We start from the raw sequence: 25,182 nt of genomic DNA, 5'->3' as shown, positions 1-25,182 counted from the left end.
GCTAATCCACCATCTTAAACGTGTTGGCTTTTCATGACTGTCATGTTCTGTTTTTTCATGATCACAAAATGGTCACCATAGCTCCAGGCATTACTTTTCACACTCTCATTCCAAGAAGAAACATATGTGTGTATATATGTGTGTGTGTATATGCACACATATACACACACACATATATGTATATATGTATGTGTGTACATATATACACATATATACACACATATATATGCACACACATATATATGGAATATGTGTGTGTGTATATAGCCATATACATGTGTATATGTGTGTGTGTGTATATATATATATCTCCATATACAGGTGTATATATGTATATGTGTATATACACATATACACACATATATATGTACATATGTACACACATATACATACATGTGTATATATGTGTATGTATATGTGTATATATACATATGTGTGTATATATTTGTGTATATGCATATATACACCATATACAAATGTATATGGATATATACACACATATGTGTGTGTATATATATGTGTGCCATATACATACACACATATATGTGACACCTATATGTGTGTCACCATAGCTCCAGGCATTACTTTTCACACTATCATTCCAAGAACAAAATATGTCTGTACATATATATGTATGTGTGTATATATGCATATACGCACACATACACACATACATATATGTGTATATTTATATGTGTACATATATATACATACACACATATATGTGTATATATATGCGTGTCTACACACATATGTACATATACACATATATATACACACACGTATAGAATATATATGAGTATACATATATGCATATATGTGTGTGTATGTATCCATATACATGTGTATATGTGTGTGTGTATATATATGTATATATGTGTACATATATATACACATATATACATATATACACACATATATATACACACACATATATATGTGTGTATATATGTATATATGTATACATGTATATACATATATACACACACATATATAGAATATGTGTGTATGTGTATATATATGTGTATATATGTGTATATGTGTATGTATACACATATATATCTACACACACATATATATATAACAAAATAAGAAATGTAGCAGAATTTCATATTAGAGAAAGAAAAAGGGATTTAAAAATATTTAATTCAGGGAAAAGAAGGAAAAATAGGAATTAAAAGAAGAAAATATAACATGGATGGCATCAGAACAAACATGCCAGATACCACAATTAATGTGAATGGTTTTATTTTTCTCATTAATAGACGAAGACTCACAAATTAGGTTAGAAAAACAAACCAATCAACAACAACAACAAAAAAAACAAAATTTAATGGGGCACTGTTTAAAAGATTATAGAGAACTAAAACAAAATGAAAATGTTTAAAAATAAATGATAGCTACAGTGATATCATCCAAACACAAACCAAACGAAAGAAGAATACCAATATTAATGTCTGATTAAGTACTACTTGAGGCCAAAACATGAAATTAGGTAACAAGGAATATTTTGAGTTGTTAAAATGAGCAAAATATAGCAGCAATAAGTGATGTATAAAAAACATTGTAACCATATACAAACAGTTTGGTAAAACCATAATCATAGTGGGGAACTTCAATTCTCTCAGATTCCAGCCAATCAATTTTGGCAAAAAAAAAAAAAAGACATAAAGGAGTAAAATAATAATAAATTCTAATATTTCACATATGTGAGTATATATATATATATATATACACACACATATGTACACATATATAATGTATGTTACAAAGATTCGCTTTTCCTCTTACGTTATACACATATATAAAAAAATTGATAAAGTGCTTGACCAAAAAAAAAAACTATAAAAATGTGAAATGTTGAGTTCATAGAGGTCAAATTGTCTCAGTATAATGAAATAAAGCTAGAAACCAGCCATAACCACAACAAAAAGGTAACCAAACAAAACTTCCTTGTCTGGTAATTAAAAGAAAAATTTTAAATAATTCATGAATGAAAGCATAAATCAAATCAAATAACAAATTACATAAAAAAGTAGCCAAAAAATGACATGTTAAAAATTTATGAGTAGTGGCTAATACTGTATTCAAAATAAAATGTATAGTTTTAGTATTTAAGGAAACAAGTAAGCTAAACATGATCTTCAGGAAATAGAAAAAATGACAGCAAACAATCAACTAAAACAAAGTTGGAAGAGAAATTATATAAAAATAAAATCTGGAATGGTTAATTTTAGAAATATAAATAGCGAAGTGTAAGTGACTAGTAAAACCAAAGTGGGTTCTTTGAAAAGACAAAATTAACCGATCCCTGGCAAGCCTAAGAAATAAAGAGAGAAAACTAAAGCCTACAACATGAGGAATGAAGAATAAACGGCACAGTCACAGAGACTGTGGAGACTGAATGCATTTTAAGAGACAAATGCAATCACATCTCTCAGCTGCTGAGGTTGCCTCAGAAAATTTCAACTTAATAACTGCCTTAGATAAAGACTTCTTTGTCTCCAGTTCCTCAGAATCAGTCTATAAGTGAATTTGTATTTTTTACCGGAATGAGACATTCAAAAACAGCACTGAAACAAAACATAATAAGGATTTAAATAGAGTGTTGTAGGGATTTTATGACAAATGTTCATACAACTTTGTTAAGTGACATGTGTCTTATTAGAGTTCCAAGTAGAATCAAATGTCCTAGGCCTTGCTTTGGAAGGAAAATCAACACGTTGTTTTTATACCCAAATCATGATGGTCCAAATCCATGTAATCGCCAGAAACAGAGCCCCCTCAAAGTTTTCCTGAGCTATTTCTGGGAGTTCCCAAAGGGATGCCTTTCGTGTCCCAAACTGTGACAGCAGCTGCACCTGTGGCGTTGGCCCTGTTTATCCTCTTCTGCTCTGTCTCTCTGTTGCCCCTGGCTCTACAGGTCAGCCTATGGCTCAGGCCTGACTAATCGAAGTGTTCATTCCCCTGGACCTTGCAATTAATTCGAGGGCTAAGATGGCCCCATCAGAGGCAGCAAAGATGCAAAGGCATTTTTGCTGGGCGGGCTGGGAGAGAGGCTAAAATCCTTTCTACTGGACTTGAACTGCTGGTAGCCATCTTGCCTCTATATGGAGTCTGGTTATGAAGCCAACTGGTAGGGAACAGAGCCAAGATGAGGGAAAAGGTGGTATCATTTGGGTCCTTGGGACAACCTGAGAGCTAAAACTAGTCACCCCAAACTTGTTAGTCACATGAATCAGTAAGTTCTTTTTTTTCTTAGCCTAGGTGCCACTAGAACTGAGAATCCTGAGCCCCAAAGCAGTTATGATTGCATCCAGCAACTTCTCAAGTATTTCTCTCTATTTTTCCTTAGCACATTTTTATTTATTTACTGTGCATATTTAAGATATATAATATGATGTTTTGATATACATAAACATCATGAAATGATTACTAGTCAAGCAAATTAATGTATCCATCATTACACATAGTTAACATTTTTTGTGTGGTAAGAATATCCAAAATCTACTTCCAGCAAAATTCCAGTGAACGATCCAGTATTACTAACTTTAGCCCTCATGCTGTATGTTAGATCTTTGCATTCATTTATCCTACATAACTGAGACTTGGTACTATTTGGCCTCCATCTCCCCATTTCTCTAACTCCTGATAACCACCTTTCTACTCTCTAAGTTCTTGTTGTTGTTTTGAGATTACACATATAAGTGAGGTCATGAAGTATTTTTCCTTCTGTGATTGGCTTAATTAATAATGTTGTCTAGGTTCATTTATGTTGTGTTGTTCCAAATGGCAGAATCTTCTTCTTTATGGCTAATATATATATAATATGTTTGTATATATACACAGAAAGAAATTATGTATCTATATATGCACATAATTTAGCCTTAAATTATATACACACACACACACACACACACACACACACACATCTCTCAATTCTTATTACTTCATCCATTGATGGACAATTCCGTTTCTTCCATATCTTGGCTATTGTGAATAAGGCTACCAGATGACCATATGATTTAGCAATACAAAGGAATATACCCAAAAGAAATGAAATCACCACTTCATAAAGATATCTACACCTCAGTATTCACTAAGTCTCTTTTGAGCTGTTCTGATGGTTTTTGCCTTTAATCTGCTTTCCCAGAGAAACTTTAAACTAGCCCAAGGGAGTCGATGGAAATCCATCTCCTCTCTCCAAATCACCTCCTGGCTCTCACTTCCAAGTAACATGCCTACCACCTTTCCTATCTATGCCCACTCATTTCAGAGGATGTACAAAGGTGGTGAGTAGGGGAGCTGGTTGGAAGCTGCTGGGGAAGTTACCTCAACAGCATCTAGACCCTTGCCAGGCCAGCTAAGGTATCCTAGTTCACCATGTTCTCAACTGGCATGACACCAAATCTGTCCCTTTAGCACAAAATGCAAGTCCATAGAGAATGACCTTCAAGAGAAGAGTGAAATATGTAGAGGAAGATCTCTCCAAGCTCACATCAAATCTTTTGTTTAAGCTACATATATTCATCTTGAAGGCCTTTAAAAATTCTTTCTAACACTTAAAAACTTTAAATTCACTGACTCAGACTTTTTAAAGATTAATAAACCTTCACAAATCTGCTCTGGTCAACCATTTTAATAGATTTGTCCTGCAGAGGTTTCAGCCCCACCCCCTTAAAATAAAACAAACCAAACAATAAATCAAGACCACTGAAATGAAATCCAGTCTCACATCACAGAGCAACAGTTTTATGGGTGGAACGTGTGCTTGCTAATTTCGAGAACAAATTATTGTGTTTTATTTAGTATAGGTCAATTTATACACTTTTAGCTACAGGAAATAAAAAATAAAGCCCACAGGCCAATTTTAATTCGGTCAATTTTTTCTTTCACAAGAATCCCCATGGTAGAAGAAACTGGCTAACATCGAGTCAGAAAACCCCTCTCTAGTATCTTGCCTGGGAGTAAACACAACCACTCAAACTGAGATGTTATTCCACTTTCAGTACCAATGATATTTACTAGAACTGCATTATTAACGGAATAATGTTTCTGTCTGGCAAAGCTGGAGTCAATATTTAATAGATTTAGGTCCTATTAGCAACTGGATTTTGGAGAAACCTGACAAAATTAAACACAGTATGCAAACTAAGACAGTAGATTCAAAGATGACAAAATAAACGTTTCCATAAATATGCATTTCTCATAAATATTTGAGGCAATGAATGGAAGGAGAGTCAATATCCTTTAATCATTTCCTAATTAATATTCTTTAGATAGGGAAATCCTGAGTAAATATTAGGCTTCTGTTAAAGAGTTCTGTTGAAGAACAAAATATCCAGCCAAATGTTTTTGTTGTGTTTGTTAAGGAGCTATTAGCAAGATTTTTCTAAATAAAACAACTTAGCCTCCATGAGAAGAAATTTCTTCCTATATTCTAAGGACTGTTAAAGAAAAATGAAGTCAGCATTTGTGATTAGATGAGATGCTTGAAGAAAGCTTAGGAATCACCAGGCTGAGCATTTCACTTTGCAGAGGTTCAACCCTGAGGGATCTAGAATTACCAAAGAAGAAACTGGGGTTCCAGACTCACTCTGCTCTGGCCAGCTATGCTTGGATATCACTTAAGCTCTGCAGTTGAGTTTTCTTGTTTGTAAAATGAGAATAATAATTCTCCTGCTTTCTTTCCAGAGCTAAGTGGAGAAGTCGGTGAAATGGCTTTTGTGAGAATCTTTGCAAACTGTTTTAAGACTCTAAACAAAAGTCACACTGCCTGGATCCAAAATCCAGCAGTACTTACTACCGACCCGCTGAGTAGCTTTAGGTGAGTCATTGAAACAAGTTGGGTCTAGTTTCTTCAACTGTGAAATGGGGATGATAATAGCATCTGTATGACAGGGTTCTTGAAAGATTTAGATGAATTAATTCAGGAAAAGTGCTTTGATGGTAATAACCTCTTCCATTATAAGAACACAATACACGTTAGCATTTATTATTATTATTCTCATTATCATTGTTATCCATGATCAGGATAGTCAGTCCCAGGAAAATTCAATGTCACAATTCCATAGAGAAAGTATGATGTCAGGTGATGAACCTGTTGCATTTAGGTCACTTTCTGGACCATGAGGTCTGTTTCATCCTGGCTGACTCTGGCATGGGGCCACCCAGAGTGGCACTGATGGTCCCCGCGGTGGAGAAAGCATGTCTGATGGAAATGCTGAACTCAAATGAGACTCAGTCACAGTGAGCCCCCGTGTGAGCTGCCACCCTCCCAGCCAGTACTGGGCATTGATCAGCAGCAGTGCAGCTCAGAATGAGCAGAAAAAACCCTCCAGCCAGCCTGGTGGAAAAGAGCACAGCAAGGTCACCCGACATTCTCATGAGGAAGGAAAACAAGACAAGCCCAACTGCCCTATCTCTGACCCTGGCCTGGGAAGACAACCATAAAAAATGTCATTGTGATTGATGAAGAGCTGATAAGGTGTGAAGAGCCAACACCATTTTGAGGTTGGCCTGTGTTCTCAGGGCTTCCCTCCTAAGGGGCAGGCTTATATATCTCAGTCGGTGCCAGCCATTGTAAATATAAGGTTTTTTTGGAGCAAGACAGCTGCTTTCTCCTCTAACATGAATACCCCATGAGAAGGGACCCGCTGCAGAAGAACTTGCTTGAGAGCATGAGAGCGTCCTAGCTACCTCCCAGCCCACCCACGTGGCCAAGGTCTTTGCCCTTTCTCCATTTCCACGCTTCATCTACTGCGTTCCCCACCTCCTTACAATCCAACTCCCTCCCCCTCTTCCTTCATAACAACTGGGGGTCTAGCAGTTTTGCCTCTCGAGAGAAAATAATTAGGTATCATCCAGAGATGCCAAGCATATGTGGAGGGGTCTAGAACACCAGCTATTTTTTGCCTATGGGCTGATGGCTTACACACAGTTCTTGGTTCAGGGGACCGCTTCCCAGGGGCCATGACAAAGTGCTGCAGTATTTGGGAGGCAGGTGATGGGAGGACTCAAGAGTGTGGTCTGGGAGTTTCTCTCCTTTCCTTGTCACCCTCTCCTCTCTCTCTCATTCTGCATCCTTTCCTTCTTCCTTTTTCTGACCCTTTCTCTGACTTTTCCTCTTTTCTTTTCATGTATCATTTTCTCCAAAAGGTGGGTATTTCAGGAGTTTCACAGAAGGTCAAATTATTTCTCTTCTTTTCTAGTGTTATCTGAACAACACCAAGCTAAGTCAATATTTAAAGACTTTAACTTGATATTCAGCTCATGTTTATAAGGCCGTTGTGTAAGCTGGAACCCCTCCTCATCTACAAAAAGGATCTAAGTGAATGATCTCAAGTTCCCTCCAGATCTGCTTTCCCAGGTAATTTTCAGAGGTCACTCACGCCTTTTCCCCCACCTGGGCCTCTCAAGACTTTCAGTCTCTTTACAAAAGGAAATTTACCCCAAATGATGCGAAGTCAAGGAAAGGCACCCAAAGGGATGTCAAGTCCTTTTGGGAAAAAACCCTTTAATGTTTACCTGGGCCTGCTTCTTAGGAAGTTGCATATCAGAAAAATGTTGCATAGTTTTCTAATGGAAGTCACACCGTGCAGCAAGACAACACCTCCCTTGCTCTTAACCTCACTTACTCTGGCCTCGAGACCTTTTCGACAAGATGTTTCAACATCAAGGCTGTGTTTCCAGAGTTCATTTGGGCTTTGTTTGAAGCGGGGCAATAGCTCAGAGAACCCGACACCAGAATTGATTGGATTTGTCTAGAAAGTCACCTGACTCTGAATTAATATCCCATGGGAAATGAGATATTCTTTGGCTGATGTCCCCTGTGTTAAATGTAGACCAAACCCATAGCAGCTATCCTCTGGCCACCTGAGAAGTAGGTAGAAATGCCAGTCTTCTTATAAGGTAGCAAACATAACCAATAAATGTATTCCTTGGAAAGAAAGCATACGTGGCAGGTCCTATTATTGCTATTAATAATACATTAAGTGGATGTGAAAGTGCCTACATACAGAAACAACAACCCAAACCCCAAACCAATGAGAATTAACTTTGAACCTTTGTAGTGTACAGTATATCACACCCACACAACCAATTAAAAAGGCATGTCATCTTGTTTGGAAAGTATTGATTTTCCAGTTCATCAGATCAGGTTGATGTGTCTTTCAATGGCCTCGATGACATCATCAATATTTTTCTATTTAGAATAATGACTTATTTTATATGCCAACAGCTATAAAAAACAGCCCACCTATATATATTTCTACCGACACCAGCTTAAGAGCCATCTGGTTTTCTCTCCTTAACATATGATACTGGTAATCTGGGGCAAAAGAAATGTTTCGGTCTTGTCATGAGACTCATTTAGAGACCACAGTAAATTTGTTTAGTTTAAAAACCAACCACTAAATCATATTTTCTCTATTAGAGGCTGCTCTCCACTGCATTTGGTGTCCAAATTACATTCATTTTAGAGTAAATTACTTTCATTTCAGAAGCAGCCCCTAACTCCCTTCTCCTCCTGTCCAAGAAGGCAATACACTCACCAGCTGTGTGATCTTTGGCAAGTGACTTACTCTCTCTGAAACTCATTTTTCTCATTTATTAAAAGGTGGAAAAAATATGACATGACTTATGCATATAACCACTTTTTACCCTCACAGCAGCCCCACAAGGTTGATACTTATTAGCCCCATTTTACAAAGGGAAAACTGAGGTACAGAGAGGCGAAGTAATGTGCCCCCACACAACACAGTTCGTACAGGATGAAGCCAGCTAATCTGACTACAGATGTTCATAACCGGTTGTGCTTGCCTCACAGGGATGTGTGGGGATCCAGTGACACGGTTAAAACACCAATGCCAATGCTGGCACTTGATAGGTGCTGAGCAGACATTATGGCGGAGGGTTGGGAGTCATACCAGCCAAGTGCAAAGTCCAGTGTTTACCATTTAGTACCCATATAACTTTGGGCAGATGGTAACCTTTCTGCCTTTCTGTGCTTCGGTTAATTCGTTGTAAATGGCAGGAGGAATGGCACCTGCCTTGTTGGATGGTAGTGAGCATAAAATAGCTCACAGCATGCACAGGACTTATATTAGTGCCTGACACAATCAGTGCTCAATAATGGCAACTAGTTATTAATAGCCACTCCATAAATTCTATGCTCCCTTGCCCCCAAATCCTTTGTGTTCCCATAAATGTTTTCAACACACATTTAACCTCAATCTCTGACCTATGGATCAGAAATTAAGCATCATTGAGGTCTTGCAGGAAGCACCCTGCTGGAAGAATTTATCCTTCCCCACCGAGGGATAGCATTGAGGAGTGGGAAGGAGGATCTTGGCTTAGCCTCCTTACATTTTTCTTCTCCAGTCAAAACATCCATCATTAGTGCATGTAAAATTGAGTGATAAAAACACATCCTTCAAGGCCCTATTTGTACAGGGTGTGCCATAATCTGAACTGAAAATGAAAAGCTTGTAGTGAGACAGGTGTGGCTTAAGATCTGGCTCTAAGTGAATCAGCTGTGTGATTTCCAGTATTTATGGCACTTCTCTGAGTTTTAACTTCCTCCTCTGTAATCTAGAATAAATACTATTTCAATTCATAGTATGGCTGTGAGAATTAAACAAGAGAGCACACTGAAACTAAGTTTGCAGCAAACGTCAGCTCCCTTCTTCTTGTCACCCTCCGTGAAATTAAACTGGGGGATGGGTGATAAGGGGTCTGTACCTTTTCCAAGTCAGGAATGATTTTCCATTCTAAATGGAATGTGGAAGAGGCGAGGGCTTGCTTTGAGTGGTTCTGATTATAGAGAGTGGGAACATCTCAACACGTCATTGGGGGTGATATTCTGGGGAGTCTTGAGATACTTTTTTCAGCAAAAGGACTAATAAAACCAGACCAAGTTTTAGGATACAACAGTCCATTTACCAGCCCAAGAAATACGGCAGAGGAGCGCTTATTGCAATTCTCTGGGGAACTGCTCCAGTGGGGTTCCGGCCAGAAACTGGCAGCTAAGCAGCTCTGATGATAGTCTTGGTGCATTTTCCCATAGCTTCCCTGTCTGTTTCCTAGGCTCACCAGCCGGTTTTTTTCCTCCTCTTTTCTGAGTCCAAGCGTCAACAACTCAGGTTTGCCTCTATAAAAATGAGCCCGACTGGCCCCTGTCTTCTACCATGAAATGGAGGGAAAATGAGGCTGAGGTCCTGAGGCCTTAGGAAAGGCATCTTGGGGAAGAAACTGACAGGCACCCAGAATCTCAGTCTGCGCTCCGTCCCTAACGGGCCAGGTCGTGCTGGGCAAATTGTTTCACCTTTCTGAGCCTCAGTTTCCTTTTCTCTAAAGAGGGGAGATTGGAGCAGCCCCATGGTTGTCACACTGTGTTCCTTGGAACCTAGGGCCCCATGGCAGCACCTCTGAGGCTGCCACCGGGCCCCGGGGCAGAGGTCAAACTCCAGCACCTCATGGCTGGCCTGCAGATGAGTTTTTATTGATCTGTGCAATGATTTTATTTACTTTAAATATCAAAGTAGTAGCTAAAATTTCAAAACCAGGTCTTTTAAAAAAATTAATACACCTTATTTTTTGTAGCAGTTTTAGATTTACATAAAAATTGAGCAAAAAGTACAGAGAGTGCCCACATATGTCCTCCCCCCTTCCATGTCACCCTCACCCCAGGCTCTCCCTGTTACTCCCATCTTGCATCTTGTAACAGGTATGCCTGTCACAGCTGACGAGCCAATATTGGTGCATTATTATTAACTAAAGTTCACAGTGGACCTTCGGGCTCACGCTTTGCTTTGTACTTTCTGCAGGTTTTGCAAATGCATAATATCATGTCTCCACCATCACAGTATCATACAGAATAGCTTCACAGCCCTAAAAAAACTCCCGTGTGCGCTGCCTATTCATCCTTCCCTTCCCTCTGCCCCCTGGAAACCACTGATCTTTTTACTGTGTCTATAGTTTTGCCTTTTCCAAAATGTAATAGAATTAGCAAGTATGCAATGTCTTCACACTGGCTTCTTTCACTTAGCAAAATACGTTTAGTTCCTCTGTGTCTCTTCATGATGTGATAGCTCATTTCATTTTAGTGCTGAATAAGTAGTATATTGTATGGATGTATCACAATTTATTTATTTATTTATTTAACATACAGAAAGACATCTTGGTTGCTCACAAAGTTTGGCAATTATGAATAAAGCTGCTATGAAAATCTATGTGCAGGTTTTGGTGTGGACATATGTTTCCAACTCATTTGGGTAAACACCAAGGAACACAACTGCTAAATCATATGGTAAGACTGTGTTTAGTTGTGTAAGAAACTGTCACATTGTCTTCCAACGACAGCATACCACTTTGCATTTTTACCACCAATGAGTAAGAGTTCCTGTTGAGCCACATCCTCACCAATATAGAGTGTTTTCAGTTTTTGACTTTAGCCATTCTAGTAGGTATGTAGTAGTATATTGTTCTTTTAATCGGCAATTTCCATGAGTAACAATATATGACGTTGAACATCTTTTCATGCTAATTTGCTAATTTTCCATCTGCATATCTTCTTTGGTGAGGTGTCTGTTCAGATCTTTGCCCATTTTAAAATCAGGCTGTTTTCCCACTGTTGCGTTTTTTTGGGATGTGAGTAGAAGGAGCGGGAACAATGTGCAGGTCATGCTCTAAAGGAAGAGGAAGTTCATCTTCTTCCTTTCCCCTTTTGCAGGTTGTTCACCGTCACACCCTGGGGAAGGGTGGACCAGAGCCACACTAACTGCCCTGGACCCTGGACTGTACCTCTGGATGTGACATGAGCGAGAATTTGATTTCATGAAATTATTACAGCAGCTGAGCGTGCACCCTAGCTTTACACTCCCCAATGCCTTGCTTTTGCAATTAGAGTAAAATCTGAAGCCTTTTCAAGGTCCACAGAGTCCTACGGGATCTTGCCCTTGACTAGCTCTTCGACTTATTTCTTTTCCCCTCTTCCTTGTTCTCTCCATTCCAACCACCTTGGCCTTCTTGTGCATCCTCAAATATATCAAGGATGCTCCTCCTCAGGCCCTGCTTAGATGTCACGTCATCAGGGAGCTCTTGGCCATCCAATGTCACCTCACATCCTGCTTTATTTTTCTTCACCGTCTTATCCCTCCTTGACATATTCAGACTACTTGTTTGTGGTCTGCCTTTGCCCTGCCCCACTAGAATGTGACCTTCCAAAGAACGGGACATTATGGTTTTGTTCATGGCTTTAAATACATTGTAAACTTTCCAAAAATATTTATTGGCTAAATGAATGAGCAAACTTCTGTTTCATCATCTGTAAGATGGGGATAGTAAATTCTGCCATGGAGGCTTGTGATGAGAATGGGGGAACATCATGCCAATGGCTTCATGCGGTGCCTGGCACTTGGTTGATGCTCAGGACACATCAGCTACTCAGTTTGAGAGATTTCTTATCTGCACACACATGGGTACATTCTAGGAGGGTATTTGCCCATTCAAATCTGGTAGATTTTTTTTTTTTCTGAATCAAAGAAGTCCTTGTCAATTAGTATTTTCTGTGTTACAATATCACTCTGTTCATTACTCCCTCCCAATCTCTCTCACATCTGTCTACATTCACTGGCAATATCCATTTATTGGCTCTGTCATTGATCCAGACATCTCTGAAACTGGTGATATTGTTTCTCATCATTGCTATGCTCATATCCAAGCCTGAAACTTTTAGAAACAAGAGACATCCTTGAGATACAACCTCAGGGGATGTTCCCTGCTGACCGTCTCTTTCAAGTTGGCAGAGGGAAAGTGCATCGTGTCTTGTATTTCTCCATCTTGAGCATAGCTTTGCTGATTTAGCACAAATTTCCCATAAAAAGCTGGCCTCCAGGGAGCAGAGACTGAACTTGGAAACTTTTATCCCAAAAGGAGAATTTGTTGCAAAGTTATGAGTGGCTGAAATGTGAGGGGCTGGAACTGTCGAGAGCAGGATTGAATGGCAGTGGTTTTACAGTTCCTGAGATTCTATTTCCTCCCATGAATGCTCAACTAGTCCCTCATGCACCACCCTTCCCCATGACCCTTGGAAAAAAGCATCATTACCCTGTTCGCCCGCTGAAAAAGAAGATTAGGGCTATTACCAACAAAGCTACTTCCCATGGTAAAATGAGGCTGTTGGATCAAGTTTTCTCTCATGGTCACTGAAAATGACAATTCATTTCTTCTCCACCAGCCAAATGCTGTCTCCAGATGCACACATGTGTATCCCATTGAAGTCGGAGAGGCTCGAAACACATTTGAGGTCTCTTCTTGGTGGCAAGAAAGTGAAGCTATAAAGACAAGCTCCAGCGCAGAGATGTGTGTGTTTGTGCATGTGTGCACATGAGTGGAAGGTTCTTATCCAAATGTAAAACCCATTTGCCTTCATAGCTTGAAAACAGCCAACTCGATTGTCCTGAGAATTCTCTAATGTCCACGTGCCAGTGTAAGAGTAAAGATGATGGAAATGTTCTGTTGATAGCAGTTGTCACATTTATAAAAACATATGATGTGCAGGTCAAGAGGTAGAAGGTGCAATGGGTACAGCAACATACACAGATATTTGAGGCCACAGACCTGTGTTCAAATCCAGGCCCTGTCACCTTTTAGCTCCATGTTCTTGGACAACTTCCTCAATTTCTCTAAGCACCAGCCACCATGGCTTCCTACCTTTTTGTCGTCTGTAAAATGGAGACAATAGATGTAAATGCCTGGCATGTCGTAAGTACTCAAATGGTGACCATCTCATTTAAATTAACAGGAAACTAGAGGATACCATGCACATTGCCCCTACCAATACCACACGTCCCCCTACATTTGCATGGCTACATGCAAATGTACCCATTCAAACACAGACACCCAATAGAACCACCAAGCCTTTCAGGTGCGATACACTCTTGTGAAAGTCTGCTTTGGGGCCTCCAAGTCCTTCCCATTCACAAAGCTGAGACCTCTTACCACCACCTCAGTCTGAAAATCTCTGAAATGCCCAGAGCAGTAGCTCAAGAAATTTAGTGTGGAGCCATTTTCAATGCCTAGTCCGACTTGGAAATATTAGAACTGAATTCTAATTTCACCTCATTGTAAACTTGTCGATTCTACCTTCAAAATGTGATGGTGAATACTTATCTGTAACCTCAACAAAGGTGTAACTGTCAAGTAAAATCAAATGTCATAGAGACTCTCCACGTAATCTCTTCCTTTCCTGCACAGCACTTAGGTCTGCAGTTCTAATGATCTGTGCAATGGTTAGTTTAAAATCTGCCTCCTCCACTGGACTGTAAGTTCCATGAGGCCTATTTTGCTCACTGCTGTAGCTCAATATAGCACACAATAGGAGAGTGATGGCAAACAGCAAACCTTCAGTGAGTAGTAGCTGAACAAATATGAAAATGAGAATGTAAAAGTACTTTGAAAACTGCAAAGCACATATTAATGTCAAATTCTATTATTATTATGAGACATCATGTAAATACCAAGTGATTGGTTACTAGGTTGCCCTGTTCAACCAACTTATATATGTATTTAAAAGAATTTTCACTGTACAGTTTTTAGGCATATCATTTCCTTGAATGAGTATGATGCTTTTAGTCATTTCTATAGAAATTCAGCACAGAGCCCTGATTCAGGAGTATAAAATCTTGCATTTAACATTGCTTCCTAGGAAAAATAGATTTTTGTTGTTGTTGTTGCTGGTCATGTATATGTGAGAGTTACCTGTTTTTTATCTTCATATATCCATTTATCAATTCATTCACACACTTAAGAACGATTAAGTTCTTAAGTGGCAGGCACTATATTAAGTGCTAAAGATACAATAAAATATATGACTGGGGGTCCCTGAATTCATCTCACTGTCTTCTGGGGAAGCCTAACCTATAAACACAGTTAAACTACGTGACGTGGACTGTAATGGAGAAGTGGACATGTGCAAGCAGAGGAGGAGGAGGTACTTACTCGTCCTCTGCAATGGTGTGGAGTGTTGTAAGAGGCCTTTCAGAGGAGATGATACTTAACCCAGTCTTGAAGAATGACTATGGGTTTTCCAGGTGAACTAGATGCAAAAGACGTATTCGGGTATTGGAAAGAGCATGTGATTCGATGAATAAAGGAAGACAGATGAGTGAAAGAACAGCTTAAGTAATAAGGGAGATAAACCTAAATTATCTGCCACCTTGAATTTCAACCACGTGGCTGTTTGTGGATGGAGATGCGTGCCATGAGCTCCTTTTAACTAATATGCTGTTCAAGTAGCCAGACTTTCTGGAACCGTGGGAATAAGAGGAAGGGTCCTAGCAAAGGAAAAACAGAAAAAGGGATCTTAGCCAGATACTAGCCACTTGCCCACTTCCAGGAGGAGGAGAAGAAATAATCTTTGATGCTGTTACAACCAATTTGGAAATGTCAAAATGTGACAGAGGACTTAATATTCATGTGTCACAAAGATGTTCTGAAGAATGGGTGGAGTGATGGACATTTTCCTGCTCTCCAGGATGTACAAATGCACTTTGGTTCAAAGCAGGGGACATTGTTAAAGACAACGTGATTCTTCCAGAAAGCCACATCAAGTGCTTTTGAAACCCTCTGACTCCATTCTGAATGCGTTGCAATCTATGCATTTAAATTCATTTTCTAAGCCGGGACAATGACACAAACATCCACACAACACAAGCTGCCGTGTATCAAGTTGGGCTGCCTGATCTAGTTGAGCTGAAAAGTGCTGGTGCAGGGTGTTTTCATTTAAAAATTCTTCTTCTTATTTTTTTTTTAAAGAATTCTTGTTATAAATAAAAAAAATTATTATTCAAGTGCATGCTGAAACTGAATCATGCCATTCTTACATAATTTTTCATTGGATTGTTGCAACCCATAAAGAAATCCAATTAAATTTCCCTTGCAGGCACAGGCCTTCATTCAGGGGGCCTTGAAAAAGCTGGTTTGTTGTATTGTATGGCAGGTCGATGAATCGAGAAGCAGAGAGGGCCTGTCCCGTTTCTCGTCCTGTGTGACATGATGTGAAGAGAGTCCGCCAGCAATATTTCAAAGAACTGCATTATCAGACAACATAAAGGCCCTCCGTCCTTTCTGCTGCTGCGCCGCAGAATATGCACATACCAGTGTCTCTGTCTGATGAACAGTTTTGAACACCGTATGTTTAACATATTGCTTTCTGGATCTCATGAGCATTCACAATCATTATCCCAGAGACATCGGACTCCGTGTTAAGGCCGGAGTGTGCCAGAGATAAGATAACGTTTCTGAAGACGTTTTAAAGGGACTGTCCTGGAAACCAGGCTACACAAACATGTGTTTTCACTACCTAAAATGAAGGCAGAAGCCAATGTGTTGCAGAATTATGTTATTTTACATTAATCTGTTTTTCCGTTGCTATCTGAATTGTTTATGCATTTTTCTTTATTGACATATATTATGTGGAGTCTCGATTATTTCCAGACATCCAGAATTTTTGTTTTTAAATAAAAATCCTGCATGAGTAGACATACAAAACACAAATACACACTCCTTTTTCCCTTCTCTTCCCTCGAGTATAGCAAAAAGCTCCTGTAAACTTCTACCATGTAAGTGAAACTTCTTTAAGATGTCAACCATGTGGTAGAATGCAGTCTTCTCGCTATCTGTCATACTGGATGTGGAGAATTAAGGTTACAGTCAAAACAAAGAGAAAGACGCTGAGAGGCATATGGAAGAAAGATACGGCTCTTCAGACTTCTTTTTTTTTTTTTGGAAATGCTACCTGAAAACTATTTTACATTTTCTTCTGCTGTTTTTGTTTGTGTGTGTGTGTTGCTTTTCACAGTGTTTCCAAAGAAGTAGCAATTGCCTAAATGTTTTCTCCCATTAGCTAGCAGCAAACATGAGATGCTGATTTCACTACAGCTGGGGTTTTATAGGACAAGGATGGTCATTCAACTCTGCCCTTTCTGTTTGTTAAAGGGAACAGGCATATCTCACAATCAGATTTTCAAAATAATTCACTTAGGCCATTTCCCTGCACAAGGAATGCAGGCGTGTATTTATCTTGCTTTAGCACAAAGCAGTGATTTGATTGGTGACAAGATACATAGGCAGATCTAATTGTTTTATGTGAAAGGATTCTGTGGGACCAAAGCATGCTTGAGTGTCGATCTGTGCTTAATAACTGGGAAGCTGCACCGGGACTTTTCCGGCCCTAGTGTTTGCAAATTATTTATGTGTCAGAAATGTTTCTTTAAAGTTGGAGTTCCGAAGTGACGGCTAGTGATCATCACTGTTCATCCCAGAGGGGCCTACTTAAAGGTATAAAAATGGGGCTGATGCATCCCATGGAGGAGGCAGCGCGCTCCCTCCTTTGTTTCTGGCTTCTGAATGTCTTACAGCAGAAAATTTCCTTTTTCAAAAAAGAAAAATAATAAAATACATTTCTCTGAGCCTGAAAACATCAAAGTGAAACGCAGTTGGAAGAGGCCCTCACATGTAAACCTTGCGAAACCAGATAAGGTGTTTGGCTGTGTCTATGTGTGTGCATGTGTGTGTGGCTTCTCTCTAGAGAAACCCAAAATTGTTCGTTAGATCATTAGCAAACTCTCCTTACACGTCAAGTCCTAATTGGACACAGACTCTCTCCCACAAACTGACCTGGGGTCCCCAAGAAACCTCTCCCGATGAACTATCAAATTTGCCCAGCCCTCAAGGGCCGCAGCTAAAAATCAGCCTTTTGCTGAATTTGGCCCAGGTTTTGGGTTTCCCGTGTAACTTGAGCCCAGGGAAGAGCTCTCAACTTCGAATTTAGCTATGGACATTTCCGCCAAGATGCTTACAGTTTTGTTCTTTTTTCCAGAACTCCAAGACACCACACACACACACACACACACACACACACACACACACACCCCAGCCCCAGAGTCACCCTTTCACTAAAAAGGCAAACTTCAAAAGGAATTGGATTTCAGTGACTCTATCTTATCCTTGAGAAGAACCGTAACTGACTGTTAACTGAATTATTTCCCGAAGAAAAACAAGTCACATTCTGAGAGCTTGTTAGAAATTTAAAAGTAAGATAAAGGCTCCAGTGTGGTTGCTCTTTGCAATGCGAGTTTTTCATTGTCATGCAATAGCATGTATAAAATGTCCCCCAAGTACTGGGGGAAATGGAGTGGAATTTAGATGGAAAGAATGGCTCCCCTCTTTTGTCGGATCTAAGAAAAAGGAAAACCTATAGAGAATGAGACCAAATAACTCATGCACTAAAAGATTATCTCCATGTCTAATCAAGCCACTAATTTGTTCTGAGGAATCTATCAGCACTTCATTTTGCCATTTGTAAACCAGAGCTCCTCATTATTGCGAAGGAAAACTAAATTACCTGGAGCCATGCGGTGAGCGGACAAGGCTAGGTAAAGACATGTGGCGTTCCTAGGTTGCACACTGCGAACGCAAGGGGATGAGAAGTCACACGCGCCAAGTTGCAGGCATTGAGCAAATAGGAAAATTAAAGGATCTTCATTATGTGGAAGCTGAGACAGCTGGAAGCAGGAAAAGGCACCTGAGCATTGGATGTTAAGATAAGTCACCAGTCCCCTCCAATGGGCAGAACGGTCATTGAGAAGAAAATGGGATTTCAGAAAATCTTTGACAAATAAAAGAGGGAGCTGGGCAAACCCTAAGGAATAAAAAGGTGTTTCCAGCACAGGCCCAGAAAGAGATAAGAGGACTTGGTAGCAGCATTTTCTTGGGGGAAAACAAGGAGAATATAAGGTTATGAAGTTCTTAAAGATTCTGAAGTTGACAGTAGGAGACATGGTCCTCTGTAGGTCTAAAAAGGGAGGAATTTTGGGGTGGGGTACTGGAAAGAAGCTGTATTGGGAAAAAAAAAACAGCATGTTTTCCAAGGCCTGTGAGAAGACTGCAAAGCAACATTCTAGAGAAATAGAAAAACATCCAGGGGTAGCTGGCAGTAAACTAAAATATCAAATAGAGGGGCAGCCATGGGCTCATCTTCCATCAGCAATTTCTAGCAAACTTTCACAAAGAACCAAAAATACCTTAGGAACGCACACACCACACACACACACACACACACACACACACCCTCAGGAGAAAAGTGCTGAAATCCGGATTGCAGTAAACGCCTGAGAAGTTTATGTCCCCAGTGCAAGGGACCCAGGATGAGTTTAGAACCTGAGATGTGTCTCGGATAGTGACGTATTTGATTAAAGCAGATTCCCAAGGTGGACTGTGGCTAGCCCAGAGTTCCCAGCCATCTTTTCCCACCTGAAAGGAGAGAGTCTGAAGTTAGGGAAGAGCAGGAACTTGGAGAGACCCACTGAAGTTCCCCTCTCAACTGGCCTGCCAGAAGTAGTTGGGTCAGAAGGGTTGATCCGGAGAGTGTGGGGCAAAGGGAAAGACAAAGATGGGAGTCGATCCTAGATTGGAGCCATTTTAAGTCATTCAAAAAGTAATTCCAAGCCAGGCCAGTTCTCCAAACCAGCCGAAGCAAACCCCACCCGAGAGACAGCTGGGCCTGCCAAGCAGTGACCAGACATTATAAGCAAAATTAGCCAATTAATGGGCTCTCCTGTCTCGTGGCTGGCTCGCAGCGCTTGCTGCCGCAGCACCAGCGTGGAGTCCGAGCCACACAGCCGCCCCCTGCCGTCCCCGGGCCGCGCTCCGCCAGGTGAGCGGCAGAAGGGTGGAGGGAGCGGGAGCGCGCCAGATGGTCGAGCGGCGAGGAGCTGCGTTCAGCTTTTTCTCTGCTGCAAGTTACCCTCAACGCGCGCACTCCGTAACCTTCCGGAAGTGATTCACGATCTGTTTGTGAGTTCCAAGTGCTACCCTGAATGGATAATTGACACAGGATGTCTTTTTCCCCCACACAAAAATATTTTTGGAAGATTTTCCAACAATGAGCTGAGACCTCGACTCGTGCTTTGGATGACTATGGCAACTTTTTCTTTGGAGGACTTGAACGTGTTTGAAAGATCTTTTTCTATTCCTCTGTACAACACAGCTGACAAATGACCATCAGGAAGATGGACATTGTCCCCACTTTTACCGGTGGGGAGGCCAGGATGAAGAATGTCAAATCACTTGGCTGGGTATGTGCAGAGAGCTAGGACTGGACTTCAGCTCCCAATTACAAACTGGTCAACATCTTCCAACTGTGCGTTTCAAAGCCTGGTAAAGAATAGTTTTAAGAGAAAGGAGGCAAAAAGCGTTTTGCTCCTTAATTGAGACAAGTATAGCTGTTTGTTTTGTATGCTACGGAGAGAAAAGAAAAATCCTGCTTTTTGGGACATCTGTAATGTGACTGATGTAGGAGCCTGAATCCATGTTGCTTCAAAATAGGAAGGAAATAGCATAAGAGTATCCGTTGTAATATTAATGACAGTCCAATTAAATTCAAGAACTATGTATTGCAGGCATGGTTTTTGTTTGTTTGTTTGTTTTTTGCCAGGCATTGAGCCAGGCTTTTTAGAAATAATTATTCTTAAAGGGAAGCATTATTCCCACATTTTCTCCACGAGGAAGTTGAACAAGTAAAGGCTTACAAAGGGATAACTGGAAGAATAACCAGCTTCCTGACCCATTTCCAACCACCTACTCAGAGCTAAGGAGGAGGAGGGGACCTGGCTGAGAACGTCATTTGGCCATTATAAGCTTTGCTTGGGAGCCTCTGTGAAAAGAAGGGACAACCTCAGGTGAGGGGATCAGGAGACCAAGACTTTAGAGCTCAGGCCAGAACTTAAGAGAGTGGAAGCTCACGGTGTAGCAAAAAACAAAGGCGGGTGTGGGGAAAGGAGGCTGGAAAGAGGGTGGCACCACCATTCACTCGAATCACACCACCACCAGCACTCTGCGAATTATTAGAGGGAGATGATCCTTAAGGAGGGGAAAAAGGACCTGCGTTCTCAGGGTTCAGCCACTCTAGTTCACTTCTTCCACGGAGCTGCTCAGGGTCCCCCCAGTCAGCAGGGGGCCAGGCAGCCCACCTTTGGAAACTCTAGAGCACATGGAAGTTACATGACTCTTCAAGACACACGGCACCATAAATGATGGAACCCGTATAATGATCCAGAAAGGATGGGTCCCATCTGCTACAGAAATACAGAAGCTACACACGGAACTCCAGGGAAGGAGCCACTCAATGAAATGTCAACTTTCCTGAATTTTAAACCAGACAAACAAGGAGCCAGAGGCTTCTCATCCAAGTCTCCTGCGTTATTTCGTTTTGAAAGACTCCTTCCTTAAACACAGGACTCTTTCCTGACTAAATATGTCATTTCAGCCTGCGCATTCTGCTTGTTACCACGACGGTGCTAATTCGAGCATGGCTCACTTCAAAGTTGACACTGATCCTCCTCATAAGCAATTGTTTTTCAGCCAGACCCATCAGTGGCTCCCGTCAGCCCCTTTCAAGCATGGCGCCAGCTCTTCAAAATGCTGACAAGGGTTCCCCTCTGTTGCTTAGGACAAGCCATGGTTGTCCTTTTCTGAGCATGTAATTGTCTCCTGGGGAGAGCAGATCCCCTGCCTCATAGGCCCAGCCACCTGTCTTTCCCATCGCAGCAACTGGTAGTTCAGACTCCGGCAAATGCTGGGGAAAGTTGAAACACTGTAGAGGTTGGCGCCAGAATTAGGTTATGAACCAGAATAAATACAGGACTGATTCGTGATATCCATGGGAATCTTTAAACTGCTGCCCTCGAGTCTAAGGCCATGGGACTAGGACTGCCATTTCTGTTTCCAGGGAGGACCCACCTGTGCCACCCAAGGGCTGTCTTATTCCTTTTTAAGGCAATGGTTCTCCAGTTTTCACATGCACCAGGGAAACCTGTCAAACATGCAAATTTCTGGGCTCCATCCCCAGAAGTCCTGATTCAGCAAGTCTGGAGAAGCCCAGGGAGCTGCATGTTTGACAAGCTCCCCTGTGATTCAGACGCAGGTGGTCTTGAACTACACTGTGAAACTCTGCTTTAGAGCCTTAAGCAAACAAAAGTCCTCTACCTCCCTTAGGAACCCATCTGAGAATTTCAAAAGCTTCGAAAAATTCTCCTTTCTCTCTATTCCTGTGGGTGTTTGAGACTCACGATGACATTCCTTGAAAACAAAATAAAGGCATCTCTCTAAGTCAGAGGAAGATAAGCACCAGGTGTCAGCCTCCGCCACTCCTCCCCAACTTTCCCATCTGTATTTTCTCACAGCTATAATCTTCTGATGGGCAACTCCTGTAGGTCCTGGAGGACGTGCAGCCCCTCGGGATTGCAGGAAGGAGTGTGTTTGTGGCCTCAGTCCCCACGTGGAGAGAGGACGGGTTTGGAATTAAGTTATCCACCACCTAGATGACATTCCAAGGGGCTGCCCTAGGTGGCAGGGGCATCATGCCTCTCTGCCACTTCAGGCTTCCCACCCCCACTCTGTGGGCTGATGTTCATATTTTGGGCTTTTGCCATGTCTCCTTCTCTGTCATTTCTCATGGCTTGTATTATCTCTCGCAAACTCCCCTGGATCCTGGGTACTGAGTTGGACAATGTTCTCTTCATTAGGACCTGAGCATCCCACAGGACCAACCAGGAGGGGGTTGGGCTGCTTATTCATGTATTTCCCAACTATTTCCAGTTCTCCTTTCCACGTACTCACTTGGTAAAATTGTACTTCCAGGATCTCTTGTGTCAAGCCTGGGAACCTAGTCCTGGCCAATGAGTTGTGTGTGGGTCATTTCTTGGATAGAGCATGTACTGATTGATACAAGTCCCCCACCGCAAGATCTTTTCTCTCAGGCAGGATGACTGGCAATGTTTGAGACGGTGACTGTAACATCAGCCTGTATCCCTGAGTGCCAGTGATGAGCCGAGTCCTTTGCTGATGCCATGGTTATATAGCACAAGCAAGAACAAACTTAACGGTTTTAAGTTGCTGAACTTTGAGGTTTGTCACCACCACGTCACAGCCTCTCCTGGCTGAGGTAAGGTCCTTGTGCTCTTTTCAGCTCTTGCTAATCTCCTTCCCTGGGAGTTGAGTCCTCTACTTTTATCCCAAAGTATTGGCTGAGAAACTTTCATGAATCAACAGATAGACAGACTCGGCGGCCGAGAGTGCAGCCCTGACTGCCCACCGGGTCATGATCTCCCCTCCTTCGACTGGCACTCTTACTTGACTCAGTATCACCTGTGTTTTTAATTCTCCTGGGATGCTGTGATCCAGGCTGTCTTGCTGGAGGTGAACTCCCTCCAGCTGACACCTAACACACTGGTAGGGCTGGTAGGGAGGTTCTGCTGGAGTCGCATGTCTTTCTCCTCCTCTTGGTCTGATCAAAGCTTCCTCTGAGCCTGTTCTCACAATGACAAGGGAGATAGTTATGTTTATGATTTCTGGAGATATCTTCATCATTAGAAGCTTTTGCCTAGAGTTGGGAAAGTTTTACAAGTATATCGAACCTCAATGCCTCCTCCATTTTTCACGACAATGATAATATAACTGCTAGAAATAACTCATTTCCAGCAGTTGCCTTGTCTGCCGTGTGTTCTGATAACTAAGGACGGTTGGCAAGTGAGCCTCCTCCGCTGCAGGCCTTGGCAGATCACGTGACTATCTGGTTTTGCAATGATGACAAATGAAATTACTGCAGGTCCTGGAGCCTTCGTCCCTGGAAACCATCAGCAGGATGACAGCTCCTTCTATTTGGCTTGTAACAAGCTCTTCCAGGCAACTAATCACCAGACAGGGTCTTCCATCCAGAATGCAGAGTTTTTAAATCTTATTTTGAAGAATTAATTGTGTGATCTCGGTACTGGGAGTATTCCTCATCCTGAATTCCAAAATTGCAACTCAGGGTAAAAGGGTAATTATAATCCCAAGGACACAATGACATAAAAAAGGAAAAAAAATAAAAGTAACATGCTTAAAAACAAAGTGAAGTTTCAGGACATATGTGAGTGTAAATAAATAATTTCTGATGTAAATTTTTTGCTACAATTACAGTCAGCAAAATAGATTTAGTGAAGATTCAGTGGAAAGAGGGCTTTGCTGGAGAGTGCAAACCATTCTTATTTCTTTGTCTAGGTCTTTCCTCTTGCCCCTGCACCTGGTAGGGAGCTTTACACTTACAGCATATTCAGTTAATGCCTAATAAATTTGAATTTTATGAATCTGACCTCATGGACAAATGTTTTGTGCTTAGTATGACATGTGATATGTGTGTATTTGTGTGTAGGAGAAGTGTGTGTCTGGGTAGGTGTATACTTGGAAAATATACATAGAGAGATAAAGATATATGAACGGTAACTATGAAGTCATTCATTCGTTTCTTCTATAAATATTTAATGAGTGCTTACCAGGTGCTAAGCAGTACTCTAGGGGCACAGACAAAATTTCTAGTCTTATGATATCTATATTTGAAGGAAGGAAACAAAAATAAACAGCAGATAAATAGATTAGTGTTACAAAGAAAAGTAAAGCAAGTAGAGAGAATAGATAATGATGGATGGGGTGAATAGTGGGGTGAAGGGAGCCTCTTTGAGCAGAAATGTGAATAAATCAAGAGTTAGATATAGAGCTATTTGTGCAGAAGGCACTGGAGAAGATGAAACAGCAAGTGCAAAGACCCTGAGGCAGGGACTATTTTGTGTATTAGAGAAACAAAGATGCCAGTGTGACTGGAAGAAAATGAAAGACAAGGAACGGCAGGAAGTGGAGCCGTGAGGGTAGGTAGGAGCTACATTATGCAGGGCTTTGTATGTCATGGTGGGGAATTTGAATTTTGTTCTGAGAGTAAAAGAGAGTCACTGGAACATTTTTGAGCAAGAAAAATATGGTTTAAATATCCCCAAAATTTGGAAAGAATGTGGAGAAAGGGTAACCTTTGTACACTGCTGGTGGGAATGCAAATTAGTACAAGCACTGTTTCTGAGAAACAGTTTGACGGTTCCTCAGAAAACTAAAGACAGAGCTACCATACAATCCAGCAATCTCACTGCTGAGTACATACTCGTAAGAAAGGAAATCAATGTATCAAACAGATATCTGTACTCCCATGTCTGTTGAAGCACTGTTCACAATAGCCAAGATTTGGAAGCAACCTAAATGTCAATCAACAGATAATTGGCTAAAGAAAATATGATATATAAACATAATGGAGTAGTA

The 25,182-nt window shown here is 41.0% G+C and overlaps 1 protein-coding gene across 2 annotated transcripts in view; it reads right to left on the bottom strand.

Moving 5' to 3' along the window:
• Nucleotides 1-25,182, bottom strand: part of CCDC171 (coiled-coil domain containing 171) — a 545,371-nt gene that overhangs the window by 25,757 nt on the left and 494,432 nt on the right. The gene's annotated exons all lie outside the window — the stretch shown is intronic.

Source organism: Saimiri boliviensis, chromosome 2, assembly GCF_048565385.1.
Source record: "Saimiri boliviensis isolate mSaiBol1 chromosome 2, mSaiBol1.pri, whole genome shotgun sequence".
Classification (NCBI taxonomy): Eukaryota; Metazoa; Chordata; class Mammalia; order Primates; family Cebidae; genus Saimiri; species Saimiri boliviensis.
Note: the sequence above shows the minus strand (reverse complement) of the source record. Positions and strands in the feature narration are given on the sequence as shown.